The sequence below is a fragment of the Onychomys torridus genome, chromosome 22 (genome assembly GCF_903995425.1).
Source record: "Onychomys torridus chromosome 22, mOncTor1.1, whole genome shotgun sequence".
Taxonomy (NCBI): domain Eukaryota; kingdom Metazoa; phylum Chordata; class Mammalia; order Rodentia; family Cricetidae; genus Onychomys; species Onychomys torridus.
Window position 1 is genome coordinate 3,319,287 of NC_050464.1, and position 23,942 is coordinate 3,343,228.

At 46.7% G+C, this 23,942-nt stretch overlaps 1 protein-coding gene across 1 annotated transcript in view; it reads right to left on the reverse strand.

The window, feature by feature from the left end:
* The window catches only part of Mtus2 (microtubule associated scaffold protein 2), a 360,063-nt gene that overhangs the window by 62,213 nt on the left and 273,908 nt on the right, over positions 1-23,942 (reverse strand).

Below are 23,942 nucleotides of genomic sequence, written 5' to 3' on the forward strand. Positions count from 1 at the left end.
TTGCTTTATAAGGAAAGATAGCTGTGAGCTGCTACATGAGAGCTGGGAACCCAATGTGGGCTCTCTGCAAGAACAGCAAGTGTTTGTAACCACTGAACCATCTCTCTGGCTCCATGACGCACTCCAACCCTCTGGAAACAGAAGCTAAAATAACACTCTTTCAAGTCACCCTGGTCCACGACAACAGAAACGTAGTTAGGACAACATCTAAACGACATCCCTCACCAGCTGGGCACCACCACACAAATCCACAAGGTTTGGGGTCTGCAAACAACTCCAGTTTGTTTCCTGGAACTTGTAAAGCAAGATCCTGAACTCCGTCAGTATAGAAGCACAAACTGGGTTATTTATTTCATTTTAAATCCGACAGCATGAGATGTCAACAAAGACATTTTTGCTCCCTTTCCTGATGTACTAACGATAAATTTTTGCAAGGTACCAATTTCTTCAAAGACCAGAAAGTCATTGTACTTTGCAAACATATCAGGACAATATTCCCCTACATAATGAACATATCGATACATCTGTCAACAAGAGTTATGCTCCCGTCTTCTTAAAACAGCCATTTAAGCAAAACGGGGGTGGGGGCATCCCCAAAGGGGCTGTTGAGTTGCTGCACAGCGTAGCTGGTTGCCTTATTAAAAATACAGATTTCGGGCAACCTGGTTAATAAGTCCAGCCTTGCTATGAAAATCAGTAGGTTCGTTTAATATGGCAAAGCTTGTTGGTGGCTCGGACTGTACCCTCAGTGGAGGGTGGGCTCAGTTTCTCAGCTGGCAACTGTCTTGGTTTTCTTCATTCTCGTCATGGCACCTCATTCACTCACCATAAACCAAACCAAGGAAGTACCACCCCCCACCCCATATTTTTCCTTCCACCAGCTCCTCCAAGTACGGCCTAACAACTGTTCCCTGATTTACAATGCTTACAGTATTTGACTTTATAAATGATATGAAAGCAACACACACTTAGACTCTGTGCTACAAAATTTGAATTTGGATCTCTCTTGGATAGGCGATATGCAGCTCTATCCTCTAGTATTATGTTAACTAGTGGCAGTGACTCCAGCTCCCAGTTAGCCCTGTGGCCACAAGAGGAGCCACATGTATAGTGTGATCTGCTAGTAAGCTACAATGGCCTGTATGTTAGGCTCATTAAATGCCCAGAGCAAATAGGTTTATGTCTTTGGAGCATTTTCTTAATTGTTCATTGATGTAGGAGGTCTCAGCCCACTGTGGGAGGTGCCATCCCTAGGCAGGTGGGCCTAGGATATATATAAAAAAAAAGTAGCTCCATAAGCCAGAGAAAGCAAACCAGTGTAGATCATTCCTCAGTGGTCAGTCTCTGTTTCAGTTCCTGCCTTGGCTTCCCTTAATGACGGGCTGTAACTCAAAAGCCAGATAAGCCCTTTCCTCCCCCACATGGCCCTTTGTCAGTGTCTATCACAGCAACAGCAAAGCTAACTGAGCCGTCCTTCACTGTCACCTTGTCAAGGTTATGTCAACAGCCCCCAAACTGACCTTTCATTCCCTTGCACCTCTCCTATAATCCCATTCTTATGTTGCCAGGGTAATCTTCTAAACATGGAAACTGAGTGCCGTACTAGCATCATTAAATGGCATTTATGGTCGCTAAGACGTCATCCCACAGATGGTGAGTGAGCAGAGTTCTTGAACTTTTCCTCCTTCTGTCTCCCTTAATCATGGAGGTCCAGTGCCTTCAGTGCCCCCCTTCCTTCCCATCTCTCCAACTAGTCTTCTTCCTCCCCCAGCTTTTCCTTCAGCTGGCACATCATACACACAAGTGTATGGTATGGGTACACATAAAAACACACAAATACTTTCATGTATCATAGAAAAATCCAGGGTCTGCAAATCAATGGAGACATGCTTGACTTGTCCTTCTGAGTCTGACTCTGTGCTCATTAGAATGATCTCCAGGTTTATCTATTCTTCTATGAAATGATATATTTTACTTTGGGGGGAAGTGGGAGGGTTTGAGGGTCTCAATATGTAGCGCTGGCTGTCCTGGAACTCCCTATGGAGACTGTCGATCAGGCTGGCCTTGATGTCACAGACATCTACCTGCCTCTCCTGAGTGCTGAGACTAAAGGTGTGCACCACTACACCTGGCTAATTTTATTCCTCTTTATAGCTGAATAAAACTGCTTGGTGATGGTGGCGGATGATTTTGATGTGAGCTGGATTCAGTTTGCAAGTATTTTCTTGACAATTCTTGCATCTTTGTATCTCACGAAGATTATTCTGTCATTTTATTTCCCTCCCTCTTCCTTTCTTGTGCCATTATCTGTTGTTTTTGACTTCTTATTGATTCTTTGTGGATTTCATATCATGCACCCAGATCCTATCTGGCTCTCCTTCTCTTTGCCTCTGTCCTCTGCCCCTGCAACCTCCTCAACAAAAACAAAATACAATGAAATTTAAAAGAAAAAGACAACAAAGATCTCATCACGGAAGCTGCAGTGTGACACTGCAATTCACACAGCGTACCCTCAGTTCATAGTCTTTACTTCAGTGAGTCATTAGTCTGATTCAAGGTCTCTGGCTTCTGCTGGGCCCTCACTGGGACTCCTCTCGGACATCTTGCTGTTGCCCCTGTGTCGTGGAGATCCCGCAGCTTTGGATTTGCAGACAGACCTGGCTCTTCACTTGCTCCAGCAGACTAGATGGGGTGATCTTGGGGTGAACCAACTCACAACCCTGGTTCTGGGCCTGGGTGGTAGCTGGGTTGGTGAGCCTGCCAGTTCTCCCTTGTCCATCCTCATCACCAGGGGGAACTCTCTGGCCCCACTCCAGCTCGCCAGCTCTATGCAGCAAGCAGCAAGGGGCAAAGCTGGTTCTCCTGCTCTCATGCCCTCATGGCCGGCTCACCCATGTCCCCTCCAACAGGGTCAGCTCCACTGTGCTGCCCAGGCAAGGTGCAGGGCCGCTCTCCCTAGTGCTGAAGCTGGTGAGGGGCAGGGCCAGCTCTCCCACTCTCATGACCTCAGGGCCAGCTCTCCCATCTGCCACAGGTAGTGAGGGGTGGGGGAAAGGGAGGTGCCACCACATGACAGATGAGGGGCAAGCCAGGTTGCCATTGCTTGCTCACATCCTTTGGGCCAGCTCACTTCCACCCTGTTGACATGGTTAGCTCTATTCTGCTGCCCAGGTGAGGTGCAGGGTCCGCACTCGAGTGCTGCAGTTGGTGAGGGTAAGGTCAGCTCTCCCGACTGTCACAAGGGTCGAGGGGTGAAGGGAAGAGGCATGGATCTGGTTTTAACATCCGGAAAGAACTGGCCTCATAAAATGAATTTAGAAGCATGCCTTTTTGTTTTATTCTCTTTTATTTTATGAATCAGTTCGAGGAAGGCTTATATCAGCCGTTTAAACATCTGGTAGAATTCAGTTGTGAATTCAACTGGACCACAGCTTTTCTTTTCTTTTCTTCTTTTCTTTCTCTTCCCTCCTTCCTTCTTCTTTCTTTATTTGACATTTTATTACTGCTACAGTTCCACTGCATGCTACCAATCTGTTTAAATTATTTATAACTCCTTAGTTTAGTCTGGGTAGGTCTAGAACTTATCCATTCTTTTACTCTTTTTTTCCAGATTACTGGAAAAAAAGCATACTTTAAGGATCCTCTGAGTGTCCTTGTGTCTGTTGTAATGCCCCTTTTCCATCAGAAACTTAGTAATTTGAATCTTTTCTTCCTTTCTTTTGGTTACTTTGTCTAAGGATGTATCAATCTCGTTTATTTTACCAAAGAACTGACACTTTGCTTTATTGATTTTTTTCATATTGCTTTGTATTTACTTACATTTCACTAATCTCTGCCTTCACCTTCATTATTGACTTTCATTTACTGATTTTGAATTTGGCTTGCTAATAATTTTGAGGGGCTTCAAAAGCATTAAGTTTTCGTTTTAGATTTCTGGTTTTTAAAATCACATGTGTGTAGCACTCGAGGAGCCCAGAGGGGGCAATAGAGCCCATGAAACTATGCTTGTGAGTCACCCACAAAGGTGCTGGGAATTGAACGTGGGTCCTCTGCTTTGAGTAAAACATCATTCTAGCCCTAATTTTCTTGTATTTGTTTAAGATGTGGCTTGTCTTTTCAAATGTGCACTACTTCAGGGAAAGTACCGTGGGCTGCTGGGAAGAATGTGTGTTCTTCAGTGACTGTGTCAAGTACTCTGCAGATGTCTACTAAGTCCATCTGAACTACAAGGTCACTTAACTCTGGCTTTTTGCTGCTAATTTTGGGGGGTCTGGCTGATCTGTCTACTGGCAAGCGTGTGACATTGAAGTCAGTACATTGCGTGGTATTAAAAATATCTCCTGCACAGCCACCTTCCTTCCTGGATTTAGAGACCTTTCTGCTATGGTTTTCTTGGATAATTCTCTATGGTTCTGGTTTGAACTTCATCATTTATGCTCATGAATCACACATTTGGTTTTTAAATTAAGTCCCACCGATCTTATAAGTTCTGTTCATACTTACTTTATTTTCGTCATCGTTTGAACATTCCAACATTTCTTTTGTCTTACATCCCTCATATTCTGTCTTCTACTTGATCTGTTCCATTGGTGAGATTGTCCACTGAGTACATTGATGTACTGAGCCTTCCCTCCCCAAATTTCAGTTGAATATGTTCAATGTTTCTCTCTTTTTATTACTGTGTCCTGTACAGCCTCCAGAGACTTGGGCTTTCCTGGGGGCAGCAAGGAGATGAAGAAAAGACAGAGACACATACAGTGGAGAGAGGGGAGAGAGAGAGACAGAGAGAGAGGCAGAGAGGAGAAAGCAGAGAGAGGGAGGGAGAGGCAGAGAGGAGAAAGGAGGGAGAGGCAGGGAGAGGCAGGGATCAGGGGGGTGGTCTGGACTCTCTGCTGGGGAAACTGCAGCACCCTGGAAGTTCATCCTGTTTATTTTAGAGTTGAACAGGGAGGTGGGGTTATGATATACAGCTGGACAAGGAAGAGGAGTTACTGTATATGGATAAACAGGGAACCAGGGTTATTGTAAACAGCTGAACAAGGGGTAGGTTTAACTACCTGGGTGGAGCCATCTCTGTACAGGAGCAGTCTTTAGGCCATCAACACTGGATGGTCGGGGACAGCTACAGTGGACATTTTCTGCACACACTGTCAACGTTCAGGCTAAGGAAGGTACGGTGGACATTTACATACACCCTGTTGACACTCTCACACGGACCAGAGGAAGACTTTGCCATTTCCCCATGGGTCTGAGGCTTTGGGGTTCCTAGACATGGCTGTATCAGTATCAGCAACACACATTCATTCAGTACTTCACTCATTCAGGGTGTCCTCTGCTGCTCCCTACATTTTATTAGATCTCTCTTTAATATCCTGTATTGACATCCTCATTTCATCCAGAGGGGCACAGGTCCCCTGGTCTGTGACAAACGTAACTTGGCACGGAACCAAGCTCTAACTGGGCTTCTATTTTTGTCTGGGCCCTGTCTCTGGGTCTTGCCTTTGGCTGAGAGCTATAGCAAGGTTCCCTCATATCTTTTCACACTGGCCTGCCTTCCACGGGTTCTCTCTTCCTGGGGACTTTCTATCCTCTGCTCCAACCCTGATCATTGGCTATTAATCCTCAGCTGTCTGCTGTCATGGAGGCAGCTAATCTTTCTCCCTATTGCAAAGGTCCTGATGCTTATCATAACAGTCCTGACTAGCCTATCTTATCATGTAAGTGTCAGGATGACTTTCCTTCAACAAGACAGATTGTACCTGTCGGAAGCCCAACACCTCAGCATGTGCTCTTCTGTTTTGTTCTTTTTTTCCCACATGATCCAAATTGAATTTTAAATTTGCTCAATCAATTCATATATTCAGAGCATCCCCCATATGTAATTCCTTTATCTTCCTTGCATGTACCAAGGGCCTCTATGCTATGCTAGGCACGATTAGATTTCTTCTTCACTGAGATCGGTTCCCTGTTTGGGGCAGAGAGGGATGGTATTTACCCTGCTTGATGGTTTGGGGTGCCAGGAAAGGTTTGATGGGAAAACTTGAGTGATCATGTCTCTTTCCAGAGGGCTAAGGGTCTTTCTAAACTACAGGGTGACTTTCTGCCCCTGATGCTTCTTCTGCCTGCATTCCCTTGGCACACAGTAGCCATGTTTGTTCCTAGGCCTCAGGAGGTGGACACACAGCCACCAGTGGCAGCAGGGCTCTGGCAGCAGCCACAGGCAGCCTGCACTATGACTTAGTGATGGAGAACATGGGGACCACTGCGATGTGGGCATGGCGTGGGACTGGAGGAGACCTAAAAGAATTCCCAAGCTCTGCCTTCTTCTGAGGAATAGAAAAAAAAAGAAAGAAAGAAAACGCCAAAGAAGAAAGCAATAAGGACCCTCTGAGTTATTCCTACCACGTCTGCTTTCCATCCACCTCCTCTGCCTCGGCAGTTAGGCCACAAGGACATTGCAGGCACCTGTGCCCATGAGTACTGCCGCTCAGTAAGCAAGAACTGCCCTAAAGGATGCTCCTTAGCCACAGAAGCAGAGAGCAGATGTGGTCGTCTGTGTGGCCCCAGGAGAACATGTATTGAATGAGGAAGCAGGTTTTGGTGGCATCACCTGGTATGTCTGACACTGGCTGGCACATCTGCAACCTGACCCAGGATGCAGCTGAAATTGTCTCTCACAGTGACAAGAAGTGACCTTGAAGTCTGTGTTGAGGCCCTGGAGCCCAGAGAAGTGTCTCTGCCACCAGGAACCCCTAAAGAAAACTAAGAACTGGATGACTGTAACTGGGAGAGGGATTTAAATGGATCTTAACACTAGTGTTACAGCCTGACAGGGCAGCACCCAACTGCATTGTTAAGCTAGATATTTTTAGGTCACCAGCATTACCAGACAAGAGATGTGGGTCTTCTGTCAGCGAGAAGTAACCGTTCTAGGCAAGCGGCTTAAATGAAGACAGCACCCATGGCTGGGGCTGGAGGTTGGGAGCTGCCACATTTGACCTCCCAGCTGCTGACAAGGCTGGGTCTCTTGGAAGCTTTGGCTGTCAAAGATGCCCCCAGCAAGATGCCAGCACTATTGCAGGGTTCTCATGTCCTCAAATGTCAAGACCACGGATAAGGGGACAAACCACAAAGAACACAATTCTTGGGAGAAATAGGTGTGGGGGAGGGATTTATTTAATCTTCAAGCTTCTGTGGGACCCAGATGGTTTTTAAGGGGCTTGAGATATCATATATGACCCCTTCTTACTACGTTTGATTTGTGTCCTGAAGCATCATGTAGAGTGTGAAAACACACATCAGGTTCTCTACCCAAAGCAGGTCAGATTCTGGGTCACAGAAAGTAAGTGTATTTTAACCAGCTGGGAGGCATACATTCTTGCGGGCCGCTGCAAGAATATATCGTAGAGATTCAGCGGTGTATTGAAACTGAACTTTGACTGGCCAAGGGTCTGTCAAAAGTCAAGCCATTTACTATGAATATTTGGTATTACCCAGCCTTTAATGTTTCAGCTGTCTTCTGCTATGAAATCCTTGCACGCCCAGGCCAATTGGCAAACAGTTCGGCTCCCCTGACCTGCTGAACATACTAAGTTACTAACTCCCCTGCTGAGTTTAGGAGACCAGCTGGTGGGAGACGCCTAGCTTTGTTTCCTGTGCTAATGAAGCTCAGACCATCCCCTGGCCTTGAGGAGGCCTAGTGGTTCTCCAGAGCACTTTGAGAACAAAAGAGGCTTTTACACATCAAGGTGAGAGATAAAACAACATTCCTGAGGAGGCGGGGAACCACGTGCCCAAGGAAAGAAAAGGCAGGTATTTTCTGTAGACCGGGAGAGAACAGTACAGAGAAGAGGAAAGATGAACTAGATGGGTAAGAACTTGAGAGGAACAAACTGAGATGGGGAAGAACTAGATTGAAGGGCTAGAAGAGAGTACTAAAGGAATGAGAAGGAAGATGAGGAAGAGCCAGATGGGGAAGTACTAGCTGGGTAAGAACAAGATGAGAGAGAGAAGGAGATGGGAGAGGAGCTGATAGGGGAAAGAACTAGATGGATGAGAACCTAGAAGGGACAGAACTAGATGAAGGAATTAAGATAGAACCTAGAGGGGACAGTAGATAAGTGTAGAATGAAATCAGGCAAGAAAGGAGCTAGACATGAGAACAGAATATAAGCTTGTAACTGACACAGAATAATAAAGTGTATGGAATAAGGAGTTTCGTGTACATAGATTCATTTATCTCAAGATTAATTATCAGCTGGTTGTAGATTCTTCCCGGACCCTGGGAGAGGACTATCGAGGGGCTGGACCCCCGTAGTCCCCATAACACATGATGAGGAATTCAGACAATGTGGGCCCTGTGGGGATGCAGGTTCCCCCTCAAGCTCAAACAAGGAAATGTAACTCAGTGTTGCTTTATTTTGTTATGAAAACTGTTTTTCTATTGGGAAAAAAAGATCGCTCTTCTCCCAGCATGTCCCTCATAGACTATAATCACACAAAGGAGATGCTTTGTAAGTACACCCAGTAAATTTCCCCCTTTACTTTGGGGATTTCCTGTGATGTAATGACAAAAAACAAAACACAAAACAAACAAATAAACAAAAAACACCAACAGAAATGATCATTGACTTAAAAGCATTTTAAAAAACTCTATCCCCTTTCCAGGCTTAATTACATACAATATATTTCATTTTGTTTGAAGATGAGCCTCGAATGGCCGCTCTTGAACTGCTTTTCTGTTTTTCATGAGTAAGATGCCCTAGTGCAAGGATGTTAAGGATGAGTGTTTCCTCTATAGTGGGCCGCATGGTTCTGCAGAACAGCGACAAGCTGGATGAAATGGAAGCTTCTGAGCCTCCAGGGGGCTGCAGCTCCTTTTCTTCTCACATATGGAGAAGGTGGAGCCCCTTTGTCAGCACAACCCTTGTGGGGTGTTGCAGAGGAGAGCACTTGTGTACACCTCTGCTCTGGTGCAAGCACCTTCAGATCGACCTAAAACACTGTGTGAGCTGTTTCTGTCACCTCAAAGAGAAGGAAGTGAGATGGTGGAGGTGGTATGGTAGGGACGCAAAGTGAAAGACTGGGGTGAGGAAATCCCTGTCCAGAGAGCTATGGTGTGAACAGGTGGGCCTCCAAGCCCCTTCGGCCATGTGTTGAAGGCCTCACCTCTAGCCCGTGGTGCTTGGCCTGACTTGGCTTCTGCTGCTGTCATAAAACACTGGCAGCTAGCGGGGTGGACTTATTTCAGCTTTCAGCTTCCACACAACTATGGAGGAAAGGCAAGACAGGAACTCAGGGCAGGAACCTGGAGGCAGGAACTGATGCGGAGGCCATGAAGGAACGCTGCTTACTCCCTGCTCAGCCTGCTTTCTTTGAAAACCCAGGGCCACCTGCCTAGGGATGGTGTTGCCCACAGTGAGCTGGGCCCTCCCCCATCAGTCACCAATCAAGAAAATGCCCCACAGTCATGCCCACAGGTCCGTTTGATGGAGGCAACTCCTCAACAGAGGTTCCCTCTACTCAGCCTCTACTTTGTGTCAAGTTGACAAAAAAATGAACCAGCAAAGTGCTATAGGGGAGGAGGCAGAAAATTTAAGGGGTGGAGCCAGCCTTGGTGAGAGGCTGTCGGATACTGGGTTCCCTTGTCTCTGCTTTGCTTTCTGGACTTCATCAAGCCCTCTCTACCGTAATGTGTTTCCTCACCACAGGCCCCACAGCAACACATAATGGTCTGAGGCTTCTACAGCTGTCAATCAAAAGAAACCTTACAGCATCAGAAAGCTAGCACAGAGATGCAGTGATCATTGAAACCAATAGGCATCTTCTTGTGAATGACTTATTCATTTTTCCCTTTGCAGCTCCCCTCACCCCTTCTTATCTAGATGAAGCTGTCCATTCTCCTCTGCAGCGGGGCATCTGGATGGGCTTACAGGGTCTCCTAGCTACTCTGGAACCTCAGATTATGAAAAAGCCTATTCTGGTTTGAATGTGATTCCCCAAATTCAAATATTGCAAACTTAATCTATAACTTAACAGTATTGGGTAGTGGGGCCTAGTGGGCAGCATTTAGGTCACAGTGGGTTGATGTTATGATAAAAGATTTTCCATCTTGGCCTTTCTAGGTTTTCTAGAAAGGTTTTCTCTTGGCCTCCCTGTGTTCTATAGTAAAAATGCCTCTGTGAGACACTTGCACCATCACCTTGACTCTCCAGCCTTCAAAACTGTAAGAAACATTTATCTTCATTATACGTTATCCAGCCTCAAGTATTCTGTTACAGTATCACCAACAGGCTGAATCAAATAAAACATTGTGTTTTCTCCTCTTCCTTTAGGTCTTCATACCTACTTAACAATATTGCTTTGACTAGAAAGCCCTCCATGGGGTGGGGAGTAGATAAACATGCACAATTTTCATGTCACTTGCACATATATGCTTGTCATCTGCCAATGAAAAACGAAGTCAACAAGTCAAAGGCATATATGTCTTTTTTTTTTTTTAGGTTTACTTTCTTTGATGTGTACAAGTGTGTTGCCTGTACACATGCATGTATGTCTACACATCATGCCTGGTGCCCACAGAGGTCAGAAGGGGCATTAGATACCCCAGAACTGGAGTTATCTAGGTTGTGAGCCACCATGTGGGTACTAAGGACTGAACCCAGGTCCTCTGTAAGAGCAGCACATGTTCTTAACTGCTGGGCCATCTCTCCAGCTCAAGAACAATTGTTTGCATTAGCGGCTGGACTCAGAGAGCCAATATTATCCACAGACACACTACAGCAAGCAGTCCCCACCCTCACTGGCTCCCAGCACCGCAGCGCATTTAGATATTTCTCCTGCTCCGGATATTGGGCAACTGTCTTCCCCTCCATCTGTGTTTACCCAGTCAGGTTTCTCTTCTTTCATGCTGGCTTTTTCCAGGAGGCTCCACCATTCATTTAGCGTGTGCCCTCATTTGGGGGACTTTACTTTCTGCTGACATGTCGTGTCTTCAACTAATCCCTCAATCGAGGTCAATTCCAAGGGAAAGAGCTATGTTTTATGACCCAACCTGTGAGGGGCCACAGCAGGTACTCAGTCCTACCCAGATTCCATGTCAGGTGAAATGTGCTGGCTGGTGGCATTGAGGTCACCAGCACTGTCTGCATGACCTCCTGTCTCTACCTGCATCTCAGAGCACTCTTGGAGCCCAAAATACCTTGCTCCAGGATTCCAGTCTCCCACTGTTTCTACTTCAGTGAGTGGGCATGCCTCTGATGGAGGTCCTGAGCAGAGACCAAACCTTCTGATTTTCCTTCCTCTTCCCAGCATACCCTGACCCCACCCAGATTACTTCCCAAACATCTCTCCATCCACCCACCAATGCTACCCATCTCCATGTCCCTGTCGTCTGCTGCCATATGGTCTGCTGCTGTGGCTCTCTTCTGGGCTCTGTACCTATCTGCTGTCCAGATGCATGTGTGCTCAGGTCACCCTTCACTAAGAGGCTTCTCTTCTGCTCTTGGTGACCTGTGGGGACTCACATAGGCTCCGTAGTAAGGCCTTACTCAAATCAGAAAGTCTGAACTTGCTTTGCCCAGCAGGTCTGCATACAGGATGATTGGGCCAAAGGTGTGGTTACCAGATGTTTTGAAGGATTTACACTTGTTGGTATTTTATACCTCCTGACCTTGGAAGAGGGAGACCTTTTGCCCCTCCCCTTGCTGATGTATAAAAGGACCATTATGAATAAAGTTGGGGCTGCTGGGTATTAACCCAAGACCCTCCTGAAGCTATCCTGTGTCTCTGTCTTTCTCTTCGTCTAGGCCTTTATTTCTATCTAATACTTCTCCATTCCTCACTCCTCCCCACAAGAACCCATCGACAGGTCAGAGCAGGTCACTGTTATAGCTCAGGCTCCACAGAACCTGCTTTTCTGACCACTTCCCCCACCCGGGCCCCCACCTAGTCTCTTTAGGCTCTCCCCATCCATGGAGCTGCCATGACCCTTCCCACTGTGGTGGTTTTCACATGCAGACCTTTTCCTTGATCTTCTGCAATGTTTCTTCCGTCTGCACACATTCCAGTTCCTAAAATGAGCCACACTCCCCAATATTGCTTTTCATATTGGCACCTGTAACCTGATCAATCCCTTCATCGGAGGGCACAAAACAAGGCCTGCTGGCCCTGTGTTTTTCCCCACCCTGAATAGTTTCAGTCCAGAGCAGAAAACTGGATGGTGTTTGGGTAAACAGTCATCTACATGGGGCGATGGTATTTCAAGTCATTTCCTTGTCTATGATCTCGAGTTTCCTTCCTAAGGGACTCGGTTGACAGACCAGGGCACTGAAACAGAAGAGGTTGTGTGCTGGTGGCCAGGCTGAGCCGGGCTTCTGCTCCTCAGTCCTGCGCTTTCTCTACCGTGTCTCCTCTTACTGTCCCAGACTAAGTTTCAGTCTCAGCATAGTTCACTAGGCAGCTGCAGAATGTCACGGGGAACACAGGCTACAGTGTTGGTGGCTCTGCCTCAGATCCCAGCCCTGCTCTGGTTTAAATAGTCAGAACTCATTTGACACCGTAAGCATGCGTGAGTCAGTGTTAACTAGAAAGAACGACGGAGGAACAGTTCCAGCACCTGCCTGTGTTCTTGGGTGGGCTCTTCACTCCACTGAGCTTCGGTATGTGCTGTAAGCCTGTGTCTACACGATGTCAGATCCTTCCCCTTCGCTGAGTTACAGACTAGCTCTCTGCATCCTTTTTCTTGTCACAATCACAAATGTCACCCTCACTGGGCCCAGGCTCCTTTGTTTGCCCTATCTCTTCCTGCTCTTTGCTCTCTGCCCCTTGGCACTGGCTCCCCCTGAATCCATATGCCCTTTTAGGACTTCAGCTGCAGAAAGGTTCCTATCCAGCTACCGAGGATACTTTGGATTATTTCACTCCCTCTTTTCTTCACTAATTCTCTCAAAATCAATGTCGATTTTTTTTAGGTGGGGGGAGCCTGCAGACACGGAGAGTCAGTTCTTCCCCAGTGTGGGAAGCTATCTGGTAGCATGTTAAACTTGGTTTGTTCCTCCCTCAATGGGGAAGGATGAACTAACCCATGAACTAACCTCCCCGCATGCACTCTTTCTGGGAGAATAAGTCACCTGTTCGAAATAGAAGTTAGTGGAGAGATCCACATATGACACCTCAATGGACATGTCAGAGCAACCCCAGAGGAATGACTGTGGGTGCAGGAACCCCCTTCCTCCTGGGAAGTCTGCACTTTGAAACGAAGGGAGTGTAACACACGCCACATCAGATAACTAGATAAACTCAAGACAGCGCTAGTGTGTTCACACTCCCAAAACCATCCTCTAGTGCCAACCAAGTCACAAGTGTCCAATGTCAGGGTAATGTTGGTCATTCCAATGCCAACATGCTAGAAGCCAGAGACTGCCCCTCCAAAGAGGTGCCATGAGAAAGGCTGACATACTATTGCTACTCTTCCTTATGTGGCTGGGTGCTGGAGAGATAGCTCAAAGGTTAAGAGCACTGCTTACTCTTGCAAAGAACCTCGGTTTGATTCCCAGCACCCTCATGGCCCCTCACAATGGTCTATAGCATCAGTTCCTGGGAATCTGATGCCCTCTGCTGGTCTCCTCAAGTACTACATGCACACGGTACACATAAATACATGAGGCAAACGCTTCTAATCATAAAATAAATAGTGGAGCAGAGGGAACAAGCAGAGAGAGCTGGATGCCTGCCAGTCTTGGGGCTGCCACTTTCCATCTGTGTATCCACAGTTATGCTGGCCTCTCTGAGTGCTGCCTTTCTCTCTGGCCATCAGAAGACCCTCTCATGCACTTAGCTGCTGGCACAGCTGAGGCCTCACATACTAGAACCCAGTCAGCCAGCATTCTGCATCCAATTCTGCAAGCCCAACACAACGGACACTTCATCAAATGCAGAGATGTAGCCTGTAAAACATATTTCTAACGTAGGGGCAGTGGTGGCGCAAGCCTTTAATCCCAGCACTCGGGAGGCAGAGGCAGGCGGATCTCTGTGAGTTCAAGGCCAGCCTGGTTTACCAAGTGAGATCCAGAAAAGGCGCAAAGCTACACAGAGAAACCCTGTCTCGGGGGGAAAAAAAAAGAAAAAAAGAAAGGGAAAAATATTTCTAACATAGTGAACAAATAAATGTCCTACAAGCATCTGGGTCAACTACTGCTTTTAGAAAAGTTAGAGCTGTGGTTCTCTGTGGCCCTTTAATAGAGTCCCTCACGTTGTGGTGGCCCCAGCCATACATTATTTTCATTGCTACTTCATAACTGTGATTTTTCTACTGTTATGGATGGTATGTAAATATCTGATACACAGGATACCTGATATGTGACCCCTGGGAAAGGGTCGTTTTACCCTTAAAGGGGTCACGACCTACAGATTGAGAAACACTAGTTTAGATCATGATTCCACTCATTTGAACCCCACACCATACCACACTCAGAAGTAAGCCATAGCAAATGCCCTAGTCAACTAGGTGGGCTGAAATGGACACTGTCTCCTGCCCCTTTTACAAGGTTTTCTCCATCACAAGGCAAATCTTCGGGCTTCCTGCTAAGCTCAGGCTGTCTCTCCTTTCTTTTCCAAGCGATTCATCTTCTCCTGCATGTTCTTCACCACAGACTCAGTCTTCCTCATCACTCTAGTGCCTGTGAGACTGGAAACATCCCATGACTTCCCAAGGAGTGCCTGTGTCTGGCTGCAGAGGGTGAGCAGTGGTTCCCGGTTCCCGAGACTCCTCTGGTAATGCTCTTTACTCTTCCAAACACGAGCCTATCTACTGAGCGCTTCCATGGTCATCCACATCGGCACCAAGATGGCAAATCTTATTTTCCAAAACCACCTGTTGAACCTTCTCATCTACTCCCGGCATCCTGAGTCCCCAATTACTTTGTTCTTCAGTTTGGAGAAATTTCAACGTTTTTCCCTCTAATTTGTTTTTGTTTTAAGGTCTTGAATCTTCACTGATTCCCATTTTCACTTTCAAATCCACACTCATGTTCTCCAGCAGCGAGTGTGTGTGTGTGTGTGTGTGTGTGTGTGTGTGTTCACATATGAGTGTAATGCCCATGGTGGCCAGAAGAGGGTGTTAGATTCCCTTCAACTGGACGAGTTGTGAGCTAGGAACTGAGCTCAGGTTCTGTGCAAGAGTAGTACATGCTCCTAAGCACTGAGTCATCTTCCCAGCCCCAAGCATCTCTCTTGCTTAGCACAGAAAATGCAATCTCTTCAACTCCTTCTATCTCTCTTCATTCAGGTTTCCACTCCACGAGCCAAAACTCTATTACAAGTCAGACTGCTGGTGTGTATGCAGGGAGTCTGTCACCCTGCAAATCCATGAGTCAGACTGCTGGTGTGTATGCTGGAGTCCGTCTCCCTGCAAATCCATGAGTCAGACTGCTGGTGTGTATGCTGGAGTCCATCACCCTGCAAATCCATGAGTCAGACTGCTAGTGTGTATGCAGGGAGTCCGTCACCCTGCAAATCCACGAGTCAGACTGCTGGTGTGTATGCTGGAGTCTGTCACCCTGCAAATCCACGAGTGAGACTGCTGGTGTGTAGGCAGGGAGTTCACTTGCCTTGATCACAGGGTCCAATGTTCTGCAAGCATGCTGGTAGCTCCTCTATACAGCTCACACAAATCCTTCACATCTAGAAGTATGCCAGGGTAGGGAAGCTTCACTGATGGTGTCCTGACTCTCTCAAAGGAGACTCAAAATCCCCAGAGTGTTTACAACCTGCCAGGGTAGACATGTGAAATCCATGTGCCTTACAAATAGAGTCACCAGTGCACAAAGCTTGAATCTACATCTTCCCTCAGTATATAGCTGATGAGATGGAGTTCCTGACAGTTACCCACGCAAAGGTAGATTCCATGTATTTGATCAATGTTTGGTAAATGTGATAAAGACTGATCAGCTTTTTCTAAGTATTTAAAACCCTACCTCTATTTTCTTTGGTTCTTTGAGACAGAGTCTCACAATGTAGCTTAGGCTAGCTTAGAATTTACTATGTAGCCCAGGCTGGCCTGAATGTGAGACAAGGCTCTTGCCCCGGAGCTGGGATAAAAGGCTTGAGCCAACATGCCTGGCCTGCATCTCTTGATAACTCTCCTGGGAATGGCAAGCATCAGCTGTTTACACTAGCAAAGGTGATTTGCATATTTATAAGCCATGTGAACACTTCAGACACGTTGATCACCTGATTTGGGACAATATTTGTATCTGTCCTGGTAGTTCTGCTGAGTAAATCTGACTGTTCTCATGAAAAGATGTCCAAGGCAATGATTTTTATGTTTACATATAATCATCTGGGTCTCTTGTTGAGTGATAACACTGAGCAAAAATGGTCCCAAGAAAATGCTTTACATTGCAATGTGTTTAGTGTCATTAGCAATTCCTCCTCCAAGTGTGGGTGGAGAGAGGCTCAGGGCTTAAGAGCACCTGCCGGTTCCCAGCGCTCACCGTAGTCATCTGTACTTCCAAGGGATCCAGTGCCCTCTTCTGGCCTCTGGAGACACTGTCTCACAGACATCCGTGCAGGTAAAACACATATACACATTAAATAACTAACCGTCTCAGAACGTACCCTCAGTGGAGCTCAAGGCTGCTCCGCGTGGCCATTTGGACTATGTTACCACGGCTGATGGAGAGGCAGCATGGTGGGTGTGATTGCTACTTCAGCTTACATGCTCCTGCTTTCTTCTGTGTTACTTAAACTGTTTAAAAAAGAAGTATCCCATTTTTTATCCCTTAATTTTTTTGTTATACCTCAAGGTTTCAGGTGTTGGTCTAGGAATTATAACATGAAAACTTAATCTTTCCCCATGTCAGAAGAATCTGGCCACTGTGAGTGGGCTGTGGAAAGTGTATAACCATTTTCCCTGTTGTTCTTTTCTTTGACAGATTTTCATATTTTATCTTCTGTGTTTACCAGTTTGATTATGCCATGTCTTGGCATAGATCTCTGTAAGCTATCTGAGGCTCACAGAACTTTCCTTTTTAAAAATATTTATTTTTATTTATATGACCATGTCTATATGTGTATACCACAGATGTGCAGGTTGGCTCAGAGGCCAGAGAGGATGGATCCCCTGGGTGTTGGAGTTACAAGTGGTTGTGAGCCTTCTGATATGGGTGCTGGGAACCAAACTCTGGAAGAGTAGCAAGCACTCTTGACCACCTCTGAGACGTCTCTCCAACCCCATCTGAAGTTTTCAATCATTCTTCCTTTTCTGATTGTTTGTTTGGAGATAGGGTCTCACTATGTAGCTATGACTGTCCTGGAACTCATTATGTAAACCAGGCTGACTTTGAACTCACAGAGATCTGCCTATCTTTGACTCCCACTTGCTGGGTTTAAAGGCGTGTGCACCCATGTCTGGCCCAATCACTATTTTAAAAATATTTTTAGAGATCTAATATTTTCCATGCAGCCCAGGTTAGAAGTAGAGATTTGTAATCAATAGCTCACAGGTCACTGATAGTAAAAGTCCCATTTACCATTTTGACCACTGGCAAGTACCACATGACTCATTAGTAGTCAATAACATACCAGTTAGAATAACAGAAAGTGCAGACCATATTTGAAGCAGGAACTTTGCACGGTATCCTTCCCCCAGCTTTATTATTAGTAACAAATAAACACGGTGTACTGACATGTGCAATCTAACATCCTGGTGCGTGCACATGTGGTGAAATGACTACCATGCAGCCAATTAAGATAGCCATCGCTTCTCTTGGCTGTATATTTGGTGAGACACTTACCATCTGTCTTGGCAAGTGTAAATTATGTAATTCAGAGTTGTTAACCCTACCCACCGTTGTAGCCGGTCTCCAGAATTTATCCTCATGGTCTTGAGTTTACTGTTTACTGACCTCACCTGAGTAAAAGCCCCCTCCCTCTGTCTGGCTGTCGCATGACAACATCTGCGGCTTCCTGCCTCCCTTCTGGCAGTGCCAGCAGGGTCAGAGGAGGAGTTTGGTGGGTGTTGCATGGGGATGTGCCTGGGACTTTCTTGAAAGGGACCCTGTGTCATTTCCATTCCATTACTCTGAGATCTAGCCGGCATTTGATAAATACATGATGACTGAAATAATACACAAGATGTGATTTGATTGAAAGGTACCCAAGTAATCCATAAAACAGGAGTTGAAAGACCTTCACCATGAAGATGAAATAAAATAATGTTCATAAACACACAAAGGGCAGAGTTGTGCCCATCACACACTGGGACTTATTATTCCCTTCCCCCTTATGATAGATGCTTGTAAAGCAGCTACAGTTTGAAGCAACAGGGCTCTTGGGTCTACACTAACTGAACATTATGGTCGTGCCCATGTCACCGGGCCTCGTCTCGGCCAGTCTACACTACTAACTTCATTCCTTCCTGAATTTCTGGTGAACTGACACTTTCTCACTTATCTCACTAAACACAAATAGTACGGTAATTCCTACCGACAGCCTTCCTGGCTTTAGGGCCACTGTTCTAGTTAGGTTTCTGTTGCTGTGATAAATACCCATCAAAACTGGCATGTGGGTGGAAAGGATTTATTTGGCTTACATTTCCACATCACAGTCCATCAACGAAAGCCAAGACAGGGACTGAAGTAGAAACCACTGAGGAACACTGCTCACGGGCTTGTTTTCTCTGGCTACCTTCCTCATACAGCCCAGGCCCTTCTGCCTAAGGATGGCACCACCCACAGTGGGCTGGGACCTCTTGCATCGATTAGCAATTATGAAAATGCCCCATGGACACCCACAGGCCAGTCTGATGGAGGCAATTCTTCAGTTGAGATTCTCTCCTCCTAAGTTTGTCTAGGCTAGTATCAAGTTGACAAAAATTATGAAATCAGCTTAGTGTGAAATTAGGATAGCCATCTTATATAATCAAATGACAATGTACAGAATTCTCAAAGAATTAACAAAATATTAAATTATATATCCATTCTGCCTTTCTTTTTGACAGTGTCAGCATAGTGTATCTTTCTCACCCCATTATTTTAAGTTTTATTTTTATATTTAAATTGAGATTCTAGTAGAGAGCATATAGTTGGATTCATTAAGTAACTTCAGACTACCTCTGTCTTTTCATGTGTTTAATTAAGGCACTCACATTCAAAGTAGTTATTCACACAGTTGAACTAACCTCTCCCAACTGTTTTCCATGCCTTGCCTTTATTCTCTTCAGGGACTAGATCACAGGTTGGCACAATACAGAATTGCATTCATGACATGACTCCTAGGCAAACGGCCTGCAGCGTCAGGCACACATCACCCTGTCTTCATGATCGGATGGTCGGGAATGAAACGCAGGCTGGAGGATGCTGTGTATTTTCAGTTTCCAATGAGCTGCAGTTAAGTTGGTGGAATGAGCTCGTCTGTGTCCCACATTGGTGAACACGGAGAGGAAGACACTCTCTTGGACGATCCTCTCCTCCACCGGGAGGTGGAGCTGGTGTGACTTTTCTGAGCACAGACTTTCACTTCTACGCAGCATCCTCCAGGTGGCGCCATTGCCGTCTTGCTCAGCCAGGCTCTGCCACCTGATCGCAAGGAGCCAGGGACTCTTAGGATCTCTTTTACTGAGGAATTCTTGGTTCACACTCCTCTCAAACACCAAATCCCAGGCACTTGCTACTTGTGTGTTCTTTTACCCACCACCTGGGCCCCAGCCTGGAACCGCTCTCTTATTTGGGCTGCCTGCTTCCTCAACCTTTCCTTCATTCCAGTCTCCGTGGGGTCTTCCTCACAGCCGGCTCCTGCACAGGGAGCAGGGACAGCTCTCAAGGCACTGTCCTGCCTTCTCCTGGGTGTTCCCTGAACGGTCTGCTATCAATCTCCTCCCCTTTTTATCACTTAGGTAAGCACTGTCATGCGTTGGGGTCTGCATCTTCCGGGACCCTGTTTAGCCATACTCAGGCCAGGAGGACAGTGACACCTACTGTACCACCCAGGTTAGGTTCTCACAGCTCACGATGTAGCCCAGATTGGCCTTGAACTCTGGCCGTCCTCCTGCCTTAGCCTCCCAGGCGCTAGGACTTCAGTCCTCAGATAAATACCATTTTGCCTTTGGCAAGCTCGATTAAATCTCAGACCCCTGGGCTGACAGCCCACTCACTTGAATTGTCCCCTAAGTCACCCAGTTAGTTGTCCCCCCTTTATTAAAAAATAAAATTGAAATTAGGCCAAGGGAGAAGGGAGCAGGTATGGTGGGGCCTTAATGAAGACACTGGGGGTGGGGGGCTCCACCGTGAGGAGCCCGCCATCCTCACAGAGGAATGCTGTACTCTCAGGCAGAGCTCCAGGCCTAAAACAGTATTCAGACGTTAGCAAGGATTCACCAAGAGCTTAGAGAGAGAGAGAGGATTCCGTTTTCCTCTGCCCTCACCCCAGGTCTGGCTGCTCTCCCCATCCTTCCACACCCCTCCCTCACTCCCAGTGACTGGTCCTCCACAGAGGGCCTCGGGGCACTTCCCATGACATTCTGCATAGCTATCCAGCTTTGTAATTACGTCTCACAGTTTGTGATTATGAAGTAGCATGGCGGCTGGGAGGGGATGGAGGAGGCATTCATACACAGTGCGAAGACACAGCTGTTGGCTCCGTCATGTTCTAATTATATTGTCAACAGAGTCCTGCGGATCTCCCCCAGGGTCCAGCCAGAGGAATTCAGTGAGGCTTAGAAAGATGTCTCCAGAACCTCAGGCATAGTAGTCAGCCAGTCAAGGGGGGCTAGGCCGTTGTTTGGCCCACTTTCAAGTTGTCCAGGCTTCCGCAGGCCCTTTCAGATGGCCGAGGCAGCTGACCAAGAAGGAGCTCCTGCTATTGCCCAAGAGACAGATGAGGAACATATGCCTCTAAGTATTAACAGCACACACACAAAGCTCGGGGAGTAGACTGCTGAGAAATTTTAAGGATAATGACGGGAATTCAGGTTGTGTCCTTTCCACTCTTATGCATCGAGAGCTCGTCTCCACGATAAAAGTGTGGTGAAATGACCAAATGCTTGGGACTAGAGAGGGTGAAGATTTGTTACCGTTTCCACTAAGCCTAGAAAACACAAGCTATAGTTTGTCCCCTGTGTTCAAGGCTCTGTTGCAGGGTGTGTTCAAGGCTCTGTTGCAGGGTGTGTTCAAGGCTCTGTTGCAGGGTGTGTTCAAGGCTCTGTTGCAGGGTGTGTTCAAGGCTCTGTTGTAGGGTGATTCTGTGGGAAGCTGTTGGATCCTTTATGATGAAAAGGCCTAGCGGTACTGATGTCCCGCCTCAGAGTGGGGATGCGGAGCTTCACATCCCTTCTCCATTCTTCTCCTGCTCCCTGGACTATGACATGAGTAGTTTTCCTCAGGTATTCGGCAATAGTAACAGAGATCTGAGACTTACAGAGACATTTCACATCGACTCCCATACCTTTTCTGCCTAATCTATAATTACTAAAAAGCAAAAGTCACAGTCTACCATCATATTCAGAGTGAATTATGAAAACAAAATCCAACATTAAAATATTAAATAAAATAACAAGTCGTATTAAAATAAAATGGAAATCACCCCACCCCCCCCCCCAAGGAAGGACTCAATAGGAAACATTACTTGTACAGGACCACGGTCTGGGCTGTTTCATGGAGTGACCACCAGGGGGTGCTACAGGGTAGCATTTGGAGGAACAAGGCCCCAAGAGAAAGATTCCAGCTTGTCCGGACCTAGGAAAGTGAGCCCAGGAGGGTCGCGCTCATTACCACATCCCTGCAGGTTTGCCACCACGCTTTTCAGCAGGCCTGCTTGGCCTGCTGAGGAACATGATGGGCTTCAGGGACAGAGCTGTTAAGAGCAGGCAGGCGTGAGGCTGTGTTGGCACCTAAGTGTGGCATCTCAGAATGCCTGGGTGAAGCTGTCAGAGCCCACAGCTTCCACAGCCATTCTGCCAGGACAGGACAGGACGGGGAGTCCATCTGAGCTGCCGTGCTGCGATGAATTTTCAATACGTCCTTCAAGACATAGTCAGCACTCCAGGAAAAGAACTTACTCTAGCTACTGAACTGGCTAGACCAGCCTAGCTGCTGTTTATGTATCAACAGTCAGTATCCCTTATCTGATGTTTCTTTAGAATTTGGAATGTTTTTACAGTGTACATAACGAGTTACCGCAGGGATGGGATCCAAGTCTGAACATGGAGTTCATTTAAGTTTCCTATGCACTCTTGAAGCACAGGACAGAGGTAATCTCATACAATATTCTGAAAGTGCAGCCCATCTTAGGAGCTCCAGTGTGGAATGTCACACTTGTGCCCTGTCAGGCCTCAAAAGGTTTCAGGTGTTGAAACATTTCAGCTTTCAAAGCAGGGATGCTCGACTTGCATTATGACATCTCAGCGGCCAGGCTTCGCGTTCACTCGGCACATCTCACGCACATCTAAGCCCTTCCCGAGAGCAGAACTCTTAAGGTGGGTTTTGTAGATTTCCTTGTACTCACAAAAGATCGTTCTCAAGGATTTCCACAAAGCACCTCTGCCATTAACTCTACATCCTCACAATGATCCCAGAAAGAAGCAGCATTTGTCAACCAGAAGTGGAGAGAGCCAAGACTCAGGACGGGGGACAGAATCATGCAGCCAGGGAGGGCACACAAGGACCAGGTTGCTGTTGCCATCAGGGACAACGTCAGGCACATGGAGAGCAGGGAGGGACCTGTTTAGTTTCCCAGAGGCACAGGCGGCATTTCTACTGACCAGCACGGTACCTTTTCATTCTGCTACACTTTGCCACGCAATATATTATGGCAGTGGTTCTCAACCTGTGGGTCGAGACCCCCCAAATGAGGTTGCTTTATCAGATATCCTGCATGTCAGATATTTATTTATATTACAATTCATAACAACAACAAAACCACAGTGATGAAGTAGCAACAAAATAATTCTATGGCTAGGGGCCACCACAACACGAGGGCCTGTATTAAAGGGTGGCAGCATCAGGAAGGCTGAGAGCATTTGCTCTATGGACTGCAAGAGGTGTATTGTAGTGGGTAGCCATCCCAGCATTGGCCTGGAAGTTCCAACCCCCACTGAGGCTTCGGTAATGGTCACGCCCACAAGGCGGGGCTGAGGGAGGACGCTGAAGACCCAGGATCGAGAGGAGGTCTCTCTCTTAGTTCTGGGACCCTGGATGCTGGAGGTAGACCGAGCAGAGTTCTCCAGAGAACACTGCCGGACTGCGCCATACCTTTGCCAGACCCTGCAACCTATCCCTTCATTTGTAAGTTACCCCACAAAATAAACCTCCCTTTAAACTACGTGGAGTGGCCTTAATAATTTCACCAATAGTGTATGCTCTATGGACTGTGTGCAAGAACACAGACTCCGTTTGTGGCTGGCTACAGTGACCATGTTTTCCTATGGCTGGGCTTTTCCCACATGGGGACAGTGTATCTAATTTCCCACAGGAGTGACCTAAGTCCTTGAATCTTCAGAGAGCAGCACCATTGGAGGTTTCAGTGGTCACTCCATGTCTGACCTCTGGGTTCCATTTTTCTAAATAAACTACCCATTCTTGGATGTTTTATTATAGCAACAACAAAAACAGGCATCATATTCAAATCTCTAAAATAAATGCTCATTTTCACCCTTAAGCACACCTTGGCACCCAGATGACGCCAGACATCTGCTGACAAGAAACCGCTGTTCTGCATCTCTAGAGAAACAGTGTTCAATGAAGATCCTTCTCCAGCCCAAGCTGTTGGGCCTGCCCAGTGCATTTCCCACCAGTAGCCAAGGACAATGACACTGAGGTCCTATCTCCTTATGTCCTCAGTCAAAACACCAGAATGAACCCATCTCCTTTTGAAAATGCAAAGAAGCACACAGTGTCTTCTCCAAACATTTCCTCTTTGTATGAATCCTTTGCTTTCTTTTTTGCCAG